Source organism: Pongo pygmaeus, chromosome 10 (assembly GCF_028885625.2).
Source record: "Pongo pygmaeus isolate AG05252 chromosome 10, NHGRI_mPonPyg2-v2.0_pri, whole genome shotgun sequence".
Classification (NCBI taxonomy): domain Eukaryota; kingdom Metazoa; phylum Chordata; class Mammalia; order Primates; family Hominidae; genus Pongo; species Pongo pygmaeus.
This window is the reverse complement of record NC_072383.2, coordinates 14,776,719-14,798,012: the sequence shown is the minus strand read 5'-3', so window position 1 is coordinate 14,798,012 and position 21,294 is coordinate 14,776,719. Positions and strand designations below refer to the sequence as shown.

The 21,294-nt window shown below is 41.0% G+C and overlaps 1 pseudogene; it reads left to right on the top strand.

Annotated features, from left to right (window-relative positions):
* The first annotated feature begins 3,222 nt into the window (after nucleotides 1-3,222).
* Nucleotides 3,223-11,862, top strand: LOC129010399 (large ribosomal subunit protein eL30-like; annotated as a pseudogene).
* The last annotated feature ends 9,432 nt before the right edge of the window (nucleotides 11,863-21,294 follow it).

The following is a 21,294-nucleotide window of genomic DNA, read 5'->3' as shown; positions in this document are numbered from 1 at the left end:
GCCGTAAGTAGCTGTTACTAACAAATAAGAAAAACAGTAACACTCATCATAGAAAAATACACAAAAATTCAAACAGCTAATTCACAGAAAATGAAAAAAAATGCATATATAAAACAATAACAAATTCAACTTCACTAGTTATCAAAAAAAGTTAATGAGCTACTATTTTTCACCCATCTAATTGATGGTGGTATTGAATATGATAAATGTTTTTCAAAAAAAAGTTTTTATCAATTTTGCAAATTAAAAGTCCTTTGAAAGTAATTTCAAAGAAATACTCTGAGGTATAGAACAAGAACGTTCACTGTAGCATTATTTTTAATAGAGAAATGAGCAACAAGCAAAACAGGAAACAAAAAATGAAAGATTATTAAGTCACAGTAAATTCTTCTTAGAGATAACAATAATATGTAACCATTTAAAAATGTTTAAAAAGAACATTTGATCATGTGGGATATTATAATAAAGTATCATGCAACCATTTAAAAACATATTTTAGAAGAATAATGAAATGGGAAAATACTCATAACATTAAAAGAGTAGAAATGAGATTATGGTACCAATGAAAAACTAATTAATAAACAAACATTTATAGATGGCTCAATCATGGAAAAGTGAAGTCACAAATCACCAATACCTTTAGAGTGGTTATTTCTAAGCATTGTTAATTAATTTTCAACATTTTCCAAATGTTCTATAATGAATAAGTTTAAAAATATTTAAATACATTTATCACATATGCAAATCCTAATTTAAAGAAAAAATAGTTCTAATTGTTTAATAACTCAAACCTGTCTTTTCTAAACTACATATAAATTTTTAAATTTACAAAACTACAAAGATTTTAAATAACTTCAGTAACTTGGTATTCATTCCTGGAGTAACCTAGTCTTAATATTTACATATGTTGGATATGTATCAAAATTTTGTGGCATCATAACCACCAAACTAAAATTTTAAAATATACTTGTTATTGACAAAGTACTAATAAACAAATAGTTGGTGTTTAGGCAATTAATTAATCTTATTAAGTTTACATGATTATATCTGCCTTGTAAAAAACATGACAGCAAAATTGTCCCATCAATAAATATGTTCTTCATATTCAAGAGTATTTTCAAATACCTCTTTACTACCTTCAATATTAACCCAAGAAGCAATCATCTGTATATTCAAATGAAAACATACGCTTAAATATATACATCAAAGTATTTCATTTTTCTGGAAATCTAAAGTGTACCATGCCCTAAGATCAAAGTTCTTTTGTTAACCGAAATATTTATGTGTATTTTCAACTCGAAAATGCCTGAAATAGCATGTGGTAGAAAGGGGCTGCTAGGTAACCACCCCAGAAACATAAAAGGGAGAAAATTACACAACTGCCCTCTAAATATACTTCTGTGTAGAAGACCTCGGAGATCCAAGAATTACATCAGGTCAAATATTCTGTTGAGAAAAAAAGAAGAATCTTTCCTACCTCCATTCTGTCTCGTATGTGACGTCATTTAAAAATCCACCAACCAAAAGTATTACTTTCAATTACATCTAGTTAATATTTACTAATGGTATTTGTTTTAGGCAATAAAAATTTCCCTAAATTAACCGAGATTATAAAGAGGCACGTCTTCATTTGACAGTAGACTGATTCAAACTTAAAAGAGTTATAACCAACCAAGAAACCAGTTGTTGTATATATGAATCACAAATGAAGTCTATGGAAAACATTTGCAAGTTTCTTTGCTTAGTAAGAAAGAATTTGCACAACGGGAGAATCATATCAAATCTTATATAACTTCCCCCAATTGTGTTACATAAGATTTAACTATAGTTGACACTACCATTTTAAACTAATCAGTAGCATATTTATAATTACCTTCCCTAAAAAACTATTAATAAAACCAGGAGCACACTTACAACTAAAAAAATCAAACACAACTGTATCTTACACACATGCATATAGTACAGTGTTTAAAAGAAAAAAACAGATTTTTTTTAATTAATGGTCCACTTTCCTCAAAGAGGCCTCAGGGTAATGGATGTTGTTTCTAGAATTCTTCATCAGAACAATTTACCAAATAAATGTTACAGCTTACATATCATAGCAAACAAAAATGCTAAGAAAATGAGTTGATTAATTTAAAAAGTAACAATAATTATCTAGCTGAAGCAGTAATGAACAAGTCACCTAAGGAACTTAAAACATGTAAAATTCAAATACCCAGAAACATACAAACTGATTAAAATTAAAACTTTATTTACTTAAGATCAAACATTTAAAACCAAAATAATCCTCAGATTGAGATTTCATTTTCGATTATACTGTAATTTCTTCCACTATTCCCGTTCCCCCAATATTCCCAAAACTAAAATTGTTTCTGTTTTGTAAACATTCCACACATCCATAACAGAACAGGTAAAAATAGGGTTAAAAATGTATTTGCAAATATGCAGTTCAAATAAATGCACTTCCCGTGAGAACACCACTAGGTGCTGATCTTTACCACCCTAAATATAAACCTGAATCCAGTAATACTTTAAAACTGAAATTATAATCAAGAACCACAAATGACAATCATTTTTACAGAAAATTAAGTCCACAATTTTTCAAAAAAATCGAAAAAACAGAGAAGAGCTTGAGGTCGGCCCAGGAGTACAACATTAGAGAAATGTTTTTCTTGAAAATTGTGAGAATTTAAGGTTAACACAAAGAAACCCCTCAAGAACGAGGAAAATTAAATCTAGAACCCAAATGGCGTCCAACAAGAACATTAGATCTTGAAAATGAATATTGCGCTTGCGCAGCCACCGCCCCGCCAGCTGCACAACTGCAGCTAGAGCCCGACCCCGCAAGATCACGTGCTCCCATGCAGCGCCGCCCGCAGCTCCGCAACCGCGCAGGCGCAGACACAACTCCCGCAGCCGCCATAATGCGGTCTTGACTCTTCAGAAATACAATAGTAATTTAAGAAAACGTGGTTTTAACAGCCCCTGGGATTCACATATACCTTTTGGGGCGGAAGCTGAGGGAGGGGGAACCAAGTTCCTTCCTACAGAGCCGTCCCGCGCAGCCGTCCCCGACGTTGCCGCCTCAGCTTTTCGCGCGCTTCAGTCGCCGCGCCGCCGCTGCCACCGCCGCCACCGCCGCCGCCTCCGCAGATTCAAAAACAAACCCGCTTCTCCCTTGCACGCGCCGGGGCCGTTATGCAAATTAATATGGGCGGGGCTCCGGGGGTCGTGATATGTACCCCGCCCACTGTGCCATCAGCCAATAAGCTCAGGGACTAGCCATTCCCCATGCAAATTCTGGTTTTTTATTTGAATGAGGGACATTGGCCCCGCCTCCTGCATGGAAAAGAGAAGGAAGCCCGAGGTGGTGGCGCTGCGTCTCTTAGTTGCAGTGTGAGGTGTGTTTTTTGAGTGGATCTTCCTCAATCAATAAGTAGCACTTTGTGAGCGCCCTCTATGAGGCTTAGAAAAGAAAGAAGGAAGGAGGTAGGTGAGAGTTTAAAGAGCAGAGGGAAAGATTTTCATAAAAGCCGGGAGTATGTTGATTTATTCATCATTTATGTTTTAAATTCACAGAATGACTTTGAATTGTATTAATAATGAAGGAATGAAAAAAACATACTTTCTTTCAGTTGCTCGGTAACAGAGCAAGCACTTTTTATCATACTCTCTCACCAGAAGTTGTATTCATCCCATTCATTCAATTTCATGCTGGGAGTCAGCCTTTAATGAATTCCACAGGAAGTAGCGGACAAGTCGCTACCTTACTGGTTAAGAGATCTGGGTTCAAGTTCAACTACTGCAGCTTCCTTGCCGGTTTCTTGGAATAAGTGTGTTACTCAGTTTTCTCACCTGTATAATGGCAATGATGACTATAGTTGAACTAGGTTGGAAGCACTAAATGATAGAATAAATGTACATATGTTTTGGCCAGGTGCGGTGGCTCACGCCTGTAATCCCAGCACTTTGGAAGGCCAAGGGGGGGTGGATCACCTGAGGTCAGGAGGTCAAGACCAGCCTGGCCAACATGGTGAAACCCCGTCTCTACTAAAATTACAAAAATTACCTAGGCATGGTGGTGCGTGCCTGTAATCCCAGCTACTCAGGAGGCAGAGGCAGGAGAATTGCTTGAACTGGGACCTGGGAGGCCGAGATTGCAGTGAGCCAAGATCTCACCACTGCACTCCAGCCTGGGCTACAGAGCAAGACCCCTTTTCAAAAAAAAAAAAAAAAAGAATAAATGTACATATGTTTTGCAAGGCAAGAATAGCCTGAAAATAATATTGGATGGTACCGTGTGGTTATTGTTTTTTTTATGTAACTTCTCATTATATGAATGTATTGGTTCAGTATTTATTTAGCAATCACTGTGTTGTAGATCTGTTAGGTGCCTGTCCTCAAGAAATCTGTACTCTAGTGAAGAAGACAGAAAAGTGAACAAGAAATTTTTGTAATAAGAAATTAGATTAGGGTTGTTAATACTTATTTTTATAACTGGAACCATTCAATTTACTTAAAATATAAGGTGGCCTTTAGAAATATCACTTAGGGCTGGGTGCAGTGGCTCACGCCTCTAATCCCAGCACTTTGGGAGGCCGAGGCAGGCAGATCATGAGGTCAGGAGATCGAGAGCATCCTGGGTAACACAGTGAAACCCCGCCTCTACTAAAAATACAAAAAAAAAAAAAAAAAATTAGCTAGTCGTGGTGGCACGCGCCTGTAGTCCTAGCTACTCGGGAGGCTGAAGCAGGAGAATCACTTGAACCCGGGAGGCAGAGGTTGCAGTGAGCCAAGATCGCACCACTGCACTCCAGCCTGGGCAACAGAGTGAGACTCCATCTCGAAAAAAAAAAAAGAAAATAAAAAGAAATATCACCTAATCCAGACCTAGAGAATTAGAAAAGCCTTCCTAGAGGAGGTCATCTCTATCATGATAAATGATTTAATTAATTTCTTGCCTAAAAGTTGGACCTTATTGGGACAGCAATGAGGAATCATTCAAAAGGTTTTAAGTCAGGATATAACACAATTAAATTTGCATTGTTTAATCGCTAAATGTTGTAAAGTCCTTAGCACAGTCCAATAATAAGAGAAATTGGATTAGAATACTAGAGCCCATTATGTTTCTCTTTTTATGTCTTCTGTAAGCATATAAAAAAGAATCATTTTTATAATAGTCTATTCTTTTTTTTTTTTTGAGACAGAGTCTTGCTCTGTTGCCCAGGCTACAGTGCAGTGGCATGATCTCAGCTCACTGCAACCACCACATCCCGGGTTCAAGCAATTCTCCTTCCTCAGCCTCCTGAGTAGCTGAAATTATAGGCACCCACCACTGTGCCCAGCTAATTTTGTATTTTTAGTACAGACGGGATTTCACCATCTTGGCCAGGCTGGTCTCAAACTCCTGACCTCATGATCCACCCGCCTCGGCCTCCCAAAGTGCTGGGATTAAAGGCATGAGCCACCATATCTGGCCTTCTTTTTTTTTTTTTTTTTTTTTTTTTTTTTAAGACAGTCTTGCCCTGTTGCCCAGGCTGGAATGCAGTAGCACGATCTCAGCTCACTGCAACCTCTGCCTCCCAGGTTCAGTGATTTTCCTGCCTCAGCTTCCTGAGTAGCTGGGACTACAGGCACACTCTACCACGTCCGGCTAATTTTTTGTATTTTCAGTAGAGATGGGGTTTTGCCATATTGGCCAGGCTGGTCTCAAACTCCTGGCCTCAGGTAATCTGCCCACATCAGCCTCCCAAAGTGCTGGGATTACAGGCATGAGCCACCACGCCTGGACTATAATAGTCTATTCTTGATTATCTATGCTAATAGCAAATGGAAAAATAGTTCAGCATAACCACAGATTTATCAGTTTTCTTAGATCTGCTCATATTCTAGACTTGCCTCCTGAAGACTCCAACTAGACAATTTTATTGGATTTGAATCTCCTCAAATATCCTCAACCACAGTTACAGTCTCTTCAGCCATGCAACCCGCTGGTTGACCTAATCAACTATTCATTGATTTGTTCAATGAATACAACATTTATAATGTCTTACAAACTATTCTAGGAACTGGGAATGCCCAAAGGAAATGACACTGCTTCTCATGGGGAAAGAGTCGTAAATACAGATAAACATTATGAGATCATTAATATTTTGGTGGTATGTCTTAAGCATAAAAAAATTCTAAAATGAGAGAACCTAAATCTTCCTCATACTATATGGGAAAACTTCACAGAGGAAGTGATACTTGACCTGACTTAATGATGTAGAACTTAAAGTGGCTGTCAGACTAGGTACAAAAGAAAGTATTCAAGTTAGAAAATAACAGAAAATACAAAGACAATGAAGAATGAAAAAAGCTTGACTTAGACTTCTAGGTAGGACCACATTTAAAATATTTATCAATCCCTATATCACTGACCAATCAGCATGGAAGCAGGCTTGAAGACTTCCCTCCCCCCACCCTATTTTGTCAGGTGTTAATTCTTCAGTTGTAGGATCTTGAAGAGGTCCAGAGGCTCTTCAGCTGGGGACTGAGCCCAACTTGGTGGTAGGAAGGGTGTGGTAGGATGGGGCAGCTACTTACCAGTTAGTACAAAAGGATTTTCATATTTTATCTACCATTATGTTTTTATTGGTATATTTAGGCTAAAATGATACAGGCTAAATATAATTTTCCTAGGAAAAAGTGCTAGAGTAAAGTAGTAGGATCATAGAACCTGTCTCACCAAAAAAAAAAAAAAAAACCCTAAACTAAAATAATAAATATAAACCAATACATTTCAGTTGTAGCAACTGAACAAAGAAAAGAGAACTTTTGAAAAACAGCATAGGCCGGGCGCGGTGGCTCACACCTGTAATCCCAGCACTTTGGGAGGCCGAGGTAGGTGAACCACCTGAGGTCAGGAGTTCGAGAACAGCCTGACCAACATGTTGAAACCCCATCTCTACTAAAAATATAAAATTAGTCTCACGCCTGTAATCCCAGCTACTTGGAAGGCTGAGGCAGGAGATTTGCTTGAACCCAGGAGGCAGAGGTTGCAGTGAGCTGTGATCATGCCATTGCACTCCAGTCTGGGCAACAAGGGCAAGACTCCATATCAAAGAAAAAAAAAAGAAAAGAAAAACAGCATAAACTCCATCCAAAAAGGAGCCATTGAAATGGAAAACTGAAGTTTCTGAGTACAAAATAATAAAACAGGAAGCTTAATCTAGTGCTTTCAGGTTCTGAAGGCTTACTACCTGAATTGAAACCTTGGCTGTACTTCTTACTTGTTTAGTGTCCTGAAATTCTCTACGCAAATGTTTCCCAGTCTATAAAATGGGATGATAAAAATAGCACTCCCGAGCAAGCACAGCTCATGCCTGTAATCCCAGCACTTTGGGAGGCCGAGGCAGGTGAATCACTTGAGCCTAGAAGTTCCAGACCAGCCTGGACAACATGGCAAAACCAGTCTCTACAAAAATTACAAAAATTAGGCTGGGCGCAGTGGCTCATGCCTGTGATCCCAGAACTTTGGGCGGCCAAGATGGGCGAATCACTTGAGGTCAGGCATTCAAGACCAGCCTGGCCAACATGGTGAAACACCGTCTCTATTAAAAATACAAAAGTTAGCCAGGTGTGGTGGTACATGCCTGTTATCCCAGCTACTCGGGAGGCTGAGGCAGGAGAATCGCTTGAACCTAGGAGGCAGAGGTTTCAGTGAGCCAAGATGGCGCCACTGCACTCAAGTCTGAGCAACAGAGTGAGACTCGGTATCAAAAATTAATTAATTAATTAATATAAAAATTAGCCCAGTGTGCTGGTGCATGCATGTGGTCTCAGCTACTTGAGAGGCTGAGGTGGGAGGATCGCTTGAGCCTGGGAGGTGGAGGTTGCAGTGAGGGGAGATTGGGCCACTGCACTCCAACCTGGGTAATAAGAGTGAGATAGTCTCCAAAATAAAAATAAAAAAATTATGGCTAGGCGCAGTGGCTCACGCCTGTAATCCCAGCACTGTGGGAGGCTGAGGCCAGCAAATCATGAGGTCAGGAGTTCAAGACCAGCCTGGCCAACATAGTGAAACCCCATCTCTACAAAAAATACAAAAAAATAACTGGGTGTAGTGGCAGGCGCCTGTAATCCCAGCTACTCGGGAGGCTGAGGCAGGAGAATCACTTGAACCTGGGAGGTGGAGGTTGCAGTGAGCCGAGATCGCACCACTGCACTCCAGCCCAGGTAACAAAGTGAGAGACTTCGTCTCAAAAAAAAAAAAAAAATTATATATATCCCTGATCTCTTAAGGTTATTATGAAGACTAAATTCTGGTAAAATGCTTGGAGTAATACTGGATATATAGTGATGGCCCAATAAATATTATCTAAGAGTAGTAGTAATAGTAGTACTTGTAGGAGTAGTACTAATACATAGTTCAGCTTGAACAGTTTCTATCAGTACTCCCCACACTCCCGTTAAGAGAGAAGATGAATCAACAACAACCTGATCATTTTTATTATTGTCCTCAAACTTGTAGAGAAGTTGAATGAGGTTAGTTAAATAGGCAAATTAGGAAAAACTTAAGAAACAACTCTTGATAATAGGAAGATGACCTCCATGATCCTCACCTTCTGGTGATCACAGTCTCTATAATCCTCTTCTCTTGAGCGAGGGCAGAACCTGTAACTTGCTTTTAGCCAAGAATTTTGCAGATGTAATAAAGAACCAAATAAACTGATTTGGGGTTAACCAAAAGAGATATTATCTTGGGTGGACCTGACTTAATCTGGTAAAAGCCCTTTGAAAAGAAGCTGGATTCTCCCTAAGGAGAGAACTTTTCCTTGCTTGCTTGATGAAGAAAGCAGCCATGTTGAATAAGCCCATATGGAAGGTTACCACAAGTGGCCTGTAGGTTCTTTGGGTGACCTCTAGGACCTGAGAGTAGGCTCCAGACAACCAGCAGCAAAAAAAAAAAAAAAAAAAAAGCCCAGTCCCTCACTGACTTATTTCCAGTCATATAGTCCTGAGGAAATAAAAGCTACCAACAAACTGAATGAACTTAGATTTTTCTCCAACCAAGCCCCCAGATGAAAATACAGCCCAGGTAACACCTTAATTGCAGCCTCTGAGACCCTGAGCAGAAAATATACCTATGGCCCAAATTCCTGACCCACAAAAGCTGTGAGATTATAAATGTGTATTGTTTTGTTACTAGGTTTGTAGTAATGTATTACCCAGCAATAAAAAACTAATACAGGAAGTAATTAGAGAAGGGAAAGGGCATCATTACCATCTTCCAACATAGATAGGCTACCTAAATAGGTGAAATGGTTCTTATTAGAAGATATTGAACTAGGACTCACTGAAAAGTATAGAACTGGTATTGCAGTTTTAGCTAGGTAAGAGGGACCTCTGTCCTGGTCTCCACAAAAGAAATTTTTAAATGAGCAGCTGCCTAAGATGGCCAGGGAGTGAAAAAGAAAGGAATTTCCACAATGCAAAGCTCTTCAGCGCAGAGCCAGGATGCCAGGTGAGACTCGGGGCCTTCATTTTTTTTTTTTTGAGATGGAGTCCCACTCTGTCACCCAGGTTGGAGTGCAGTGGTGCCATCTTGGCTCACTGCAAGCTCCGCATCCCAGGTTCACACCATTCTCCTGCCTCAGCCTCCTGAGTAGCTGGCACTACAGGCGCCCGCCACCATGCCCAGCCAATTTTTTTGTATTTTTAGTAGAGATGGGGTTTCACTGTGTTAGCTAGGATGGTCTCGATCTCCTGACCTCGTGATCCACCCATCTTAGCCTCCCAAAGTGCTGGGATTACAGGCATGAGCCACCGCACCTGGCCCTTTTTTGTTTTTTTTTAGGAAGTGGGTTTTTGCCATGTTGCCCAGGCTGGTCTCGAACTCCTGAGCTCAAGTGATCCTCTTGCCTCGGCCTCCCAAAGTGCTGGGATTATAGGCGTGAGCCACCATGCCTGAGACTCTGGACTTTTGAGTTAGTGTTGGAACAAGTTAAGACTTTGAGGCTATTGGGATGGAATGAATGTATTTTGCATGTGAGGACATAAATTTGGGGAGCCAAGAACAGAATGTTATAGTTTGAATATGTCCCCCAAATTTCATATTCAGTGTTGGAAATTTAATCCCCAATGCAACAATGTTGACAGGTGAGACCTTCAAGAGGTGATTAGGTCATGAAATCTCTGTCCTTATAAATGAATTAATGCTGTTATCTTGGGAGTAGTTTGGCTCTTTTAATAGTAGGCTCCTGATGGCCAGACACGGTGGCTCACACCTGTAATCCCAGCACTTTGGGAGGCCAAGGCGGGTGGATCATGAGGTCAGGAGTTCAAGAACAGCCTGGCCAAGATGGTGAAACCCCGTCTCTACTAAAAATACAAAAATTAGCCAGGTGTGGTGGTGCACACCTGTAATCCCAGCTACTCAGGAGGCTGAGGCAGAAGAATCACTTGAACCCAGGAGGCGGAGGTTGCAGTGAGCTGAGATTGCATCACTGCACTCCAACCTGGGCGACAGAGTAAGACTCTGTCTAAGAAAAAAAAAAAGTTGGACTTCTCTCTCTCTCAATATGCACATGTGCATATGATCTCTTGCCCTTCCACCTTCCGCCGTGGAATGATGCAGCAAGAAGGCCCTTGCCAAATGTGGGCCCCTCAACCTTAGACTTCCCGGCCTCCAGATCTGTAAGAAATAAATCTGTTCTTTATAAATTACTGCCTCCCAGGTATCCTGTTATAGCAGCACAAAATGGACTGAGGCACAGGGATTTCAATTGACTTGTATGGTTGAAGATTTGAGGGAATTACCATTTCTCATTTTCTTGCTTTCATTAGTGATTAATTTTCCATTAAATAAAAATTGTGTAATATCCTTTTCACAGATTTTATGTGGTTAATGCTTGAGAGAAGTCTACTCACTTTTATTCTTTACAGTCTTTGTTTTTGTGTTGTTTTTGTTTTTTTGAGACAGAGTCTTGCTCTGTCACCCAGGCTGGAGTACAGTGGCGCAATCTCAACTCACTGCAACCTCTGCCTCAAGAGTTCAAGTGACTCTTATGCCTCAGCCTCTTGAGTAGCTGTTATCACAGGTATGCACCACCATGCCTAGCTAATTCTTTTTTTTTTTTTTTTTTGTATTTTTTAGGTATGAGACACCACACCTAGCCCTGAAGCTGCTCTTGGTTGGGGGTCATCCCACACCTAAGAAAGAAAGATGGTGGCTCTAAAGAAGATGAAAAAGTCATTGGTGTCAATCAACTCTAGGCTCCAACTCATTATGAAAAGCAGAAAGTAGGCTGGGCACCGTGGCTCACACCTGTAATCCCAGCACTTTGGGAGGCCGAGGCAGGCGGATCACGAGGTCAAGAGATCGAAACCATCCTGGCCAACATGGTGAAACACCGTCTCTACTAAAAATACAAAAATAAGCTGGGCTGGGTGATGTGCAACTGTAGTCCCAGCTACTTGGGAGGCTGAAGCAGGAGAATGGCTTGAACCCGGGAGGTGGAGATTGCAGTGAGTTGAGATCGCGCCACTGCACTCCAGCCTGGCAACAGAGTGAGACTCTATGTCAAAAACAAAAAGAACAAAAAAAAGTGTAAAGTATGTGCTGGGGTACGAGCAGACTCCAAAGGTGATCAGACAAGGCAAAGTGAAATTGGTTATGCTCACCAACAACTGCCCCACTTTGAGGAAATCCAAAATAGGGTACTGTGCCATGTTGGCCAAAAGTGGTGTTCATTACTATAGTGGCAATAATATTGAATTGGACAGTGTGCAGAAAATACTGCAGAGTATGTGCACACTGATCCAGGTGATTCTGATATCATTAGAGGCATGCCAAACAGATTGGTGAAAAGAAAATGATGCAAAATTTTTCTTTTATGAAACTTGCGAAGGCTGGGTGCAGTGGCTCACCCCTGTAATCCCAGCACTTTGGGAGGCCAAGGCGGATGGATCACTGGAGGTTGGGAGTTCGAGACCAGCCTGCCCAACATGGAGAAACCCCGTCTGTGCTAAAATACAAAATTAGTCGGATGTGGTGGCACATGCCTGTAATCCCAGCTACTCTGGAGGCTGAGGCAGGAGAATTGCTTGAACCTGGGAGGCAGAAGTTGCAGTGAGCCAAGATTGCACCATTGCACTCCAGCCTGGGCAACAAGAGCAAAACTCCATCTCAAATTAAAGAAAGAAAAAGAGAGAGAGAGAGAGGAACAAAAAAAAGGATGGAAGGAAGGAAAGAAAAAAGAAAGAAAGAAGAAAGAAAGAGAGAGAGAGAAAGAAAGAAAAAAGAAAGAAAGAAAGAAAGAAAAGAGAGAGAGAGAAAGAAAGGAGGGAGGGAGGGAGAAGAAAAGGAAGGAAAGGAAAGAAAAACTTGTGAGAGCAAAGTCCAGAGTTTCATCTGACTCATCTATGAGTGAGACTCAAGGCACAATTCATTCTGTGGCAAATTCCTTTCCAGCTGTGAGCCTGTGAAATTAACAAGTAACATGTTTCTAAAATACAATGGTGGGACAGGCGTAAGATAGACATTCCCCTTCAAAAAGGGAGAAATAGCCATAAAGAAAGGGGTAACAGCTCCCAGGTAAGTCCAAAATCTAACAGGGAAAACAACATTAAATCTTAAAGCTGGAGAATAATCTTTGCCTCCATGCTCCATATCCTGGGCACACTTGAGGGCATGGGGCTGGGCCTCCAGGGATGTAGGCAGCCCTGCCCCTATGGCTTTGCTGGGCTTAGTCCAACCATCAATTCTTACAGGTTGGAGATGCCTGCCTGCAACTTTCCTAGGCTGGGAAAGATGGAGTTGCATGCTGGTGGCTCTACAGTTCTGTGGCTTTGAGGGCTTTCCCACTCCCGTGCCACAAAGTATTACTCTAGTGGGGGCTGTTACAATTACTCTGCCCAAGATAAGTAATTGTGTGGGCCCCTACAACAGGCTTTCTACAACATTCTTTGAAGTCTAGGTGGAGGCCATTGTGGCCCCATAGCTCTTGCATTCTGTATTCCTGCAGAATTAGCACTCCATGGACACTACCAAAGTTTATGGCTTGTACCTTTTGGAGCAGTGGTTTCAGCCACCTAACCTCACTTGAGTCTGGGATAGATGAGGAGCACTGCATTAGAGTTCAAGAAACAAAGTCTCAAGGTAGCACAGGGCAATGAATGCTGAGCTCCCTCAGGTGTCTCACTGGAAACCTTGCATTCAAGTTTTTAGCTTCCCTCAAAGATCTCTGAAATGCCTTTGGGGTCATTTTTCCAGTGTCCTGATAAATAGAATCTAGCTTTCTTCTATCCATATTAATCTCTTTAGCAAATAATTGCTTGGCCATTCTCTTAGTCTTCTCTCCTAAACATGCTTCTTTGTTCTATACATGGACAAGTTGAGTTTTCCAAATCTTTTCATTCTGCTTTTCTTTTAATTATACATTTTGTCTTCAAATCGTTTCTCTCTTCTCTCATTTTATTTAAAGTGGCCAAAATAAGCCATGCAGCACCTTAAATACCTTGCTACTTAGATACTTCTTTTGCCAGATATCCTAGTTCACTGCTCTTAAGTTCTACTTTCCACAAAGTCCTAGGACATGGACATAATTCCACCAAGATTTTTACAACTGTGTAACAAGAGACATTATTTGACTGTGTCCTGACCCAAATCTCATCTTGTATTGTAGTTCTGATGATCCCCGTGTGTCATGGGAGGGACCCGGTGGGAGGTAATTGAATCGTGGGGTTGGTTACCCTCATGATAGTGAGTTCTCATGAGATCTGATGGTTTTATAAGGGGCTTTTCCACGTCTTTGCTCATACTTCTCCTTGTTGCTGCCATGTGAAGAAGGACGTGTTTGCTTACTGTTCCACTGTGATCGTGTTATGCTGGTGCAAAGATAATTGGGGTTTTTGCCATTAAAAGTAATGTTTCCTGTGGCCTCTCCAGGCATGTGGAACTGTGAGTCAACTAGACCTCTTTCTTTTATAAATTACCCAGTCTCGAGCAGTTCTTTATAGCAGCGTGAAAATGGACTAATACAGTAAATTGCTACTGCAGAGAGTGGGATGCTGCTGTAAAGATACCTGAAAATGTGGAATTAACTTTGGAACTGGGTAACCGGCAGAAATTGGAACAGTTTGGAGGGCTCAGAGGAAGACAAGAAGATGTGGGAAAGTTTGGAACTTCCTAGAGACTTGAAGGGCTCAGAAGACAAGAAGATGTGGGAAAGTTTGGAACTAACTAGAGACTTGTTTAATGGCTTTGATGATAATGATATGTACAATGAAGTCCAGGCTGAGGTGGTCTCAGATGGAGACAAGTAACTTGCTGGGAGCTAGAATAAAGGTGATTCTTGATATGCTTTAGCAAAAGGACTGGTGGCATTTTGCCCCTGCCCTAGAGATATGTGGAACTTTGAGCTTGAGAGAGATGGTTTAGGGTATCTAGTGGGAGAAATTTCTAAGTGGCAAAGTATTCAAGAGGAAGCAGAATGGCTGGGCACAATGGTTCATGCCTGTAATCCCAGCACTTTGGGAGGCCAAGGCAGGTAGATCACCTGAGGTCAGGAGTTTGAGACCAGCCTGGCCAACATGGTGAAACCCCGTTTTGAACCTCTATTAAAAATACAAAAATTTGCAGGGCATGTTGGTGTGCATCTGTAATCCCAGCTACTCAGGAGGCTGAGGCAGGAGAATTGCTTGAACCTGGGAGGCAGAGGTTGCAGTGAACCAAGGTCGCACCACTGCACTCCAGCCTGGGCAACAAAAGTGAAACCCCATCTCAAAAAACAAATAAAAAGGAGTAAGCGCACACAAAAGTTTGGAATATTTGTAGCCTAAAGATGAGATAGAAAAGAAAACCTCATTTTCTGGGGAGAAATTCAAGCCAGCTGCAGAAATTTGCATAAGTAATGAGAAGCTGAATGTTAATCACTATGACAATGGAGAAAATGTCTCCAGGGCATGTCAGAGACTTTTGAGGCAGCCCCTCCCATCACAGGCCTGGAGGCATAGGAGGGAAAAGTGGTTTCATGGGCCAGGCCCAGGACTACACTGCTCTATGTAGCCTCAGGACATGGTTTTGAGAGCCCCAGCTGTTTCAGCTCCAGTTGTGGCTAAAAGGAGCCAAGGTACAGCCCAGGCCATTGCTTCAGAGGGTGCAAGCCCCAAGCCTTAGTGGCTTACATGTGGTCTTGGGCCTGCAGGTGCACAGAAGTCAAGAATTGAGGTTTGGGCAGGTGAATCACCTGAGATAGGGAGTTTGAGACCAGCCTGGCCGACATGATGAAACCCTGTCTCTCCTGAAAATACAAAAATTAGCCAGGCATGGTGGCACTGCCTGTAATCATAGCCACTTGGGAGGCTGAGGCAAGATAATCACTTGAACCAGGAGGCGGAGGTTGCAGTGAGCTGAGATCGCGCCATTGCACTCCAGCCTGGGTGACAAGAGCTAAACTTCATCTCAAAAAAAAGAATTAAGTTTTGGGAACCTCCTCCTAGATTTCAGAGGATGTGTGGAAATGCCTAGATGTCCAGGCAGAAGTCTGCAGCAGGGGTGGAGCCCTTATGGAGACCGTCTGCTAGGGCAATGCAGAAGGGAAATGTGGGGTTGGAGCTGCCACACACAGTCCCCACTGGGGCACTGCCTAGTGGAGCTGTGAGAAGAGGGTCACCATCCTCCAGACCCCAGAATGGTAGATCTATTGACAGCTTTCACTGTGTGCCTGGAAAGGCCACAGAAACTCAATGCCAGTTATGAAAGCAGCTGGGAGGGGGGCTATACCCTGCAAAGCCACAGGGACACAGCTTCCTAAGGTCATTTGGGAGCCCACCTCTTGCATCATCATGACCTGGATGTGAGATGTGGAGTCAAAGGAGATCATTTTGGAACTTTAAGGTTTAATGACTGCCCTATTGGATTTTGGACTTGCGTGGGACTGTAGCCCCTTTGTTTTGGCCAATTTCTTCCCTTTGGAACAGTTATATTTACCCAACGCCTGTACCCCCATTGTATCTAGGAAGTAAATTTAAATATTCATAGGTGGAAGGGATTTGCCTTGTCTCAGATGAGACTTTGGACTTGGACTTTTGAGTTGATGGAATGAGTTAAGAATTTGAATTTGGGGGACTGTCGGAAGGGTATGATTGCATTTTGAAATGTGAGGACATGAGATTTGGGAGGGGCCAGGGGAAGAATGATATGGTTTGACTGTGTCCCCACCCAAATCTCATCTTGAATTGTGGTTTCCATAATCTCCACATGTTGTTGGAGGGACCTGGCAGGAGGTAATTGAATCATGGAGGAGGTTACCCTCATGCTGTTCTGATGATAGTGAGTTCTCACGAGATCTGATGGTTTTATTAAAAAAACTCCCCCCCACTTTGCTCATACTTCTTGCTGCCATCATGTGAAGTAGGACATGTTTGCTTCCCCTCCCACCATGATTGTAAGTTTCCTGAGGCTTCCCCAGCCATGTGGAACAGTGAGTCAATTAAACCTCTTTCCTTTATAAATTACCCATTCTCGGACAGTTCTTACAGCAGCATGAGAATAGACTAATACAAAAAGGATGACATTTACTCCAGGTTCCAGTACCTTCTTCCTCAGTTCCATCTAAGATATTGTCAGAATGGCATTTACCATCCATATTTTTACCAGTATTCTGATCACAACCACCTAACTAATCTGTAAGATTTAGGATCTCTCAAAAGCTCAGCTTCTTCTGAGCCCTCACTAGAATTGCCTTTAAAACTCCATTCATGGAAATCTAAGCTCTTTCTAACCTGCTTCTCCAAATTCTTTCAGCCTCTACCCATTACTCAGTTTGAAAGTCACTTCCACATTTTGGGGTGTTTATTATAACACAATCCTACTTCTAGTACCAGTTTTCTCTTTTAGTCCATTTTGGGATGCAATAACAGGATGCCTGAGACTAAGGAATTTATAAAGAACAGAGATTTATTTTTCACAGTTTTGAAGGCTGGGATGTCTAAGATCAAGGGGTCCTCATCTGTTGAGGGCATTCTGGCTACATCATCCAATGCTGGATGGCAGAGGGCAAGAGAGCACATGCAGACATTAAGAGAGCGAGAGAGAGATCAAACTTATCCTTTTATCAGGAACTCATTCCTTCAATAACCAACCCACTCCTGATATAATAGCATCACACTTCATGAGGGCAGAACTCTCATGAACTAATTACCTCTTAAAGTACCCACGTCTCAACATTGTTGGATTGGAAATTAAGTTTCCAACACTTGAACTTTGGGACACATATTCAAACCATAGCACACTGCAATCTTGTATTCTTTATTAAATGGAGAGTCAATTATTTATTGCAAAACATCATCTGCACACAATAAAGCACACAGGCAATTATTAGGACAGTGCCACAAATTATGTTGTTTCAAGCAAAACAAAATGAAAATTTTGAAAGAACGTAAGAAATACCACATGTATCTTAAATATTGTTTTTAGAAATTGTGGAAATCTCAATATGAGAGTGATTAATGAAAGTAAGGTATTTTACAATATTTTCAGAGAGAATAACTTAAAATATGGACCACATTACTGTGCGAACACAGTATGTAAATATCTTCATTCTTTTTTTTAAAACTAAATATACCTTAACAATGTTTTTGACAACTCTAAGTGTTACAACACAATGCAGTTAATCAAAATGGAAAGTTGTGGGAAAAATAAACTACCTAAGAACTATAATTATCTATATAAAAGTTGCCTAATTTTGCTATAATTTCACTAGAACTAAAATTATGTAAAAATCTTGATTTTTAGCAACATTTTGTGGTATTGCAGAAATGAAGACAAAAATGCTTAATGGAATAAATATACAATATTTTATGACATGTTTCTTTTTATATCTTGCAAACAATGCTGGCTCATCAACATGTGTGGAATACCTAAACATCTGCAATGATAAATTCAGTCACCTTCCATATTTTGCTGCCAGTCAATATGAATGGAAGTCCTTATTGGTGGGCACAGGACTCTACATTCGTTACTGTTCTTTTTTTTTTGAGACGGAGTCTTTGTCTGTCACCCCAGCTGGAGTGCAATGGCGCGATCTCGGCTCATTGCAACCTCTGCCTCTCAAGTTCAAGCAATTCTCCTGCCTAAGTCTCCAAAGTAGCTGGGATTACATTACAGCTAATTTTGTATTTTTAGTAGAGATGGGGTTTCTCCATGTTGGTCATGCTGGTCTCGAACTCCAGACCTCAGGTGATCCACCCACCTCGTCCTCCCAAAGTGCTGGGATTACAGGCATGAGCCACTGCACCCGGCCCTCATTATAGTTCTTGTCAACATTTTAAATAGTAATATAGGTGTAGTAATAGGTAATATGCTGGTCAATATTACCTATTGACAGGATAGAATAAAGTGGATACATTTGAAGAAAGTGTATTTCTTTCATATTGTAACCATGGGGAAAAAAGATCAAAATTCTACTTAAAATAGAAGCTATTTACAATGGCATTGAAAAGAATACAGTACTTACGGGTTTAACCAAGGAGGCAGAAAACTTGTACAATGAAAACTGCAAAACACTGCTGAAATTAAATAAGACAATTAAGACATGAATAAATAAAAAGTCACTTCATGTTCATGGCTTAGAAAACTTAATAGTGTAAAGATTGTCGAAGCATGGTGGCTCATGCCGGTAATCCTAGCACTTTGGTAGGCCAAGGTGGGAGGATTTCTTGAGGCCAAGAGTTCAAGACCAATCTGGCCAACATAGCAAGACCCTATCTCTATTAAAAACAAAAATTGTAAAGGTGACAACACTACCCAAAGTGATCTACAGATTAAAGCAATCCCTATTAAAACCCAATGGCATTATCTGCAGAAATAGAAAAACTGCCCCTAAAGTTTCTATGGACTCTCAAGTTACCCTAAATGGTCAAAACAATCTTGAAAAATAAGAAGAAAGTTGGAGGATTCATACTCCCTGATTTCAAAACTTAAAAAGTTACAATAATCAAAACAGTTTAGTACTGGCATAAGGATAGACTGATGGTACAGAATAGAGAACTCAAAAGTAACCCTTTGCATATATGGGCAGTTGAATTTTGGCAAGATTCCAAACATGATTCAGTGAGGAAAGGGCAATCTTTTCAACAAATGGTATTGGAAAAACTGGATATTCAGACTAGATATTCATATGCAATAGAATGAATTTGGACACGTACCTTACCCAATATGCAAGAATTAACTAAAAGTGGCCGGGCACAGTGGCTCATGCCTGTAATCCCAGAATTTTGCAAGGCCAAGGTGGGCAAATCACCTGAGATCAGGAGTTCGAGAGGAGCCTGGCCAACAGGGCAAAACCCCATCTCTACTAAAGATACAAAAACTAGCTGGGCATGATTATGCATGCCTGTAGTCCCAGCTACTCGGGAAGCTGAGGCATGAGAATCACTTGAACTCAGGAGGCAGAGGTTGCAGTGAGCTGAGATGGCGCCACTGCACTCCAGCCAGGGCAACAGAGCAAGACTTGGTCTCAAAAAAATAAATAAATAAAGGCTGGGCACGGTGGCTCACCTGTAATCCCAGCACCTTGGGAAGCCAAGGTGGGTGGATCACTTGAGGTCAGGAGTTAGAGACCAGCCTGGCCAACATGGTGAAACCCTGTCTCTACCCAAAATGTGAAAATTAGCATGGTGTGGTGGCAGATGCCTGTAATCCCAGCTACTTGGGAGGCTGAGATAGGAGAATAAAAAAAAAAAAAGGCCAGGCGTGGTGGCTCACACCTGTAATCCCAGCACTTTGGGAGGCCAAGGTGGGCAGATCACGAGGTCAGGAGATTGAGACCATCCTGGCTAACACAGTGAAACCCCGTCTCTACTAAAAATATAAAAAATTAGCCGGGCATGGTGGTGGGCGCCTATAGTCTCAGCTACTCAGGAGGCTGAGGCAGGATAATGGCGTGAACCTGGGAGGCAGTGGTTGCAGTGAGCCGAGATGGCGCCACTACACTCCAGCCTGGGCGACAGAGCGAGACTCTGTCTCAAAAAAAAAAAAAAAAAAAAAAAAGTGATTAAGACCTTTTCTTTTTTTTCATTGAGACAGAGTATTGCTCTGTCACCCAGGCTGGAGTGCAGTGATGCGACCATGGCTTACTGAAGCCTTGACTTCCCAGGCTCAAATGATCCTCCCACCTCATCTTCCTGAGTAGCTGGGACTATAAGCTCACACCACCATGCCCGGCTAATTTTTAAAACTTTTTTTTATGAGATCTTGCTATGTTGCCCAGGCTGGTCCCAAAATCCTGAACTCAAGTGATCTTCCCACCTTGACCTACCAAAGTGCTGGATTATGGTTTGAGCCACTGTTCTGTCAAGATCTAAACTTAAGAGCTAAAACTATAAATCTCTTAGAATAAAATATAGGGGAAAAATCTTCAGGATCTTGGATTTGACAGTGACTTCTTAGATATGATATCAGAAACACAGGAAACAAAGATAAAACAGATAAATTGGACTTTATCAAAATTTAAAACTTGCATGCATTAAAGGGCACTCTCAAGATAGGAAAAAGATGATCCACAAGATAGGACAAAACACTTGCAAATCTGAATTAATATACAGACTATATAAATAATTCCTATAACTCAAAAATAATAAACACCAATTCAAAAATGGGAAAAGGGCTTGACTAGACACATTGCCAAAGAAAATATGCAAATGGCCAATAAGCACATGAAAAGATGCTCAACGTAATTACTCATTAGGAAAATGCAAATGGAAACCACAATAACTACCACTTCACACCTATTAAGAGAGCTATCATTAGAAGAAGAAAAAGGTAAAATAAGTATTGGCAAGGAAGTGAAAACAAAATGGACAGCAGCTTGGCAGTTAACAAAAAGTTAAACACAGAATTACCATATGATCCAGTAATTCCACTCCTAGGTGTGTGTGTGTATATATATATATATATACACACACACATAAATGAATACAGAGGTTTAAAGAGTTACTTTGTACATAGCGTTTGTAGCACGTTATTCTCAATAGCCAAAAGGTGGAAACAGCCCAAGTGTCCATCAACAGATGAATGAATAAATATGGTATGTACATATAATGGAACATTACTCACCCATAAAAGGGAATGAAATTCTTCTACATGCTACAACATGAATGAGCCTTGGAAACATTATGCTAAGTGAAATAGACCAGACAGAAAAGGACAAATGGTGAATTACTCCACTCTGATAAGGTTCCTAGACTAAGCAAATTCATGGGGATGGAAAATAGAATAGAGGTTACCAGGGCCTGGGTGAAGTGGGG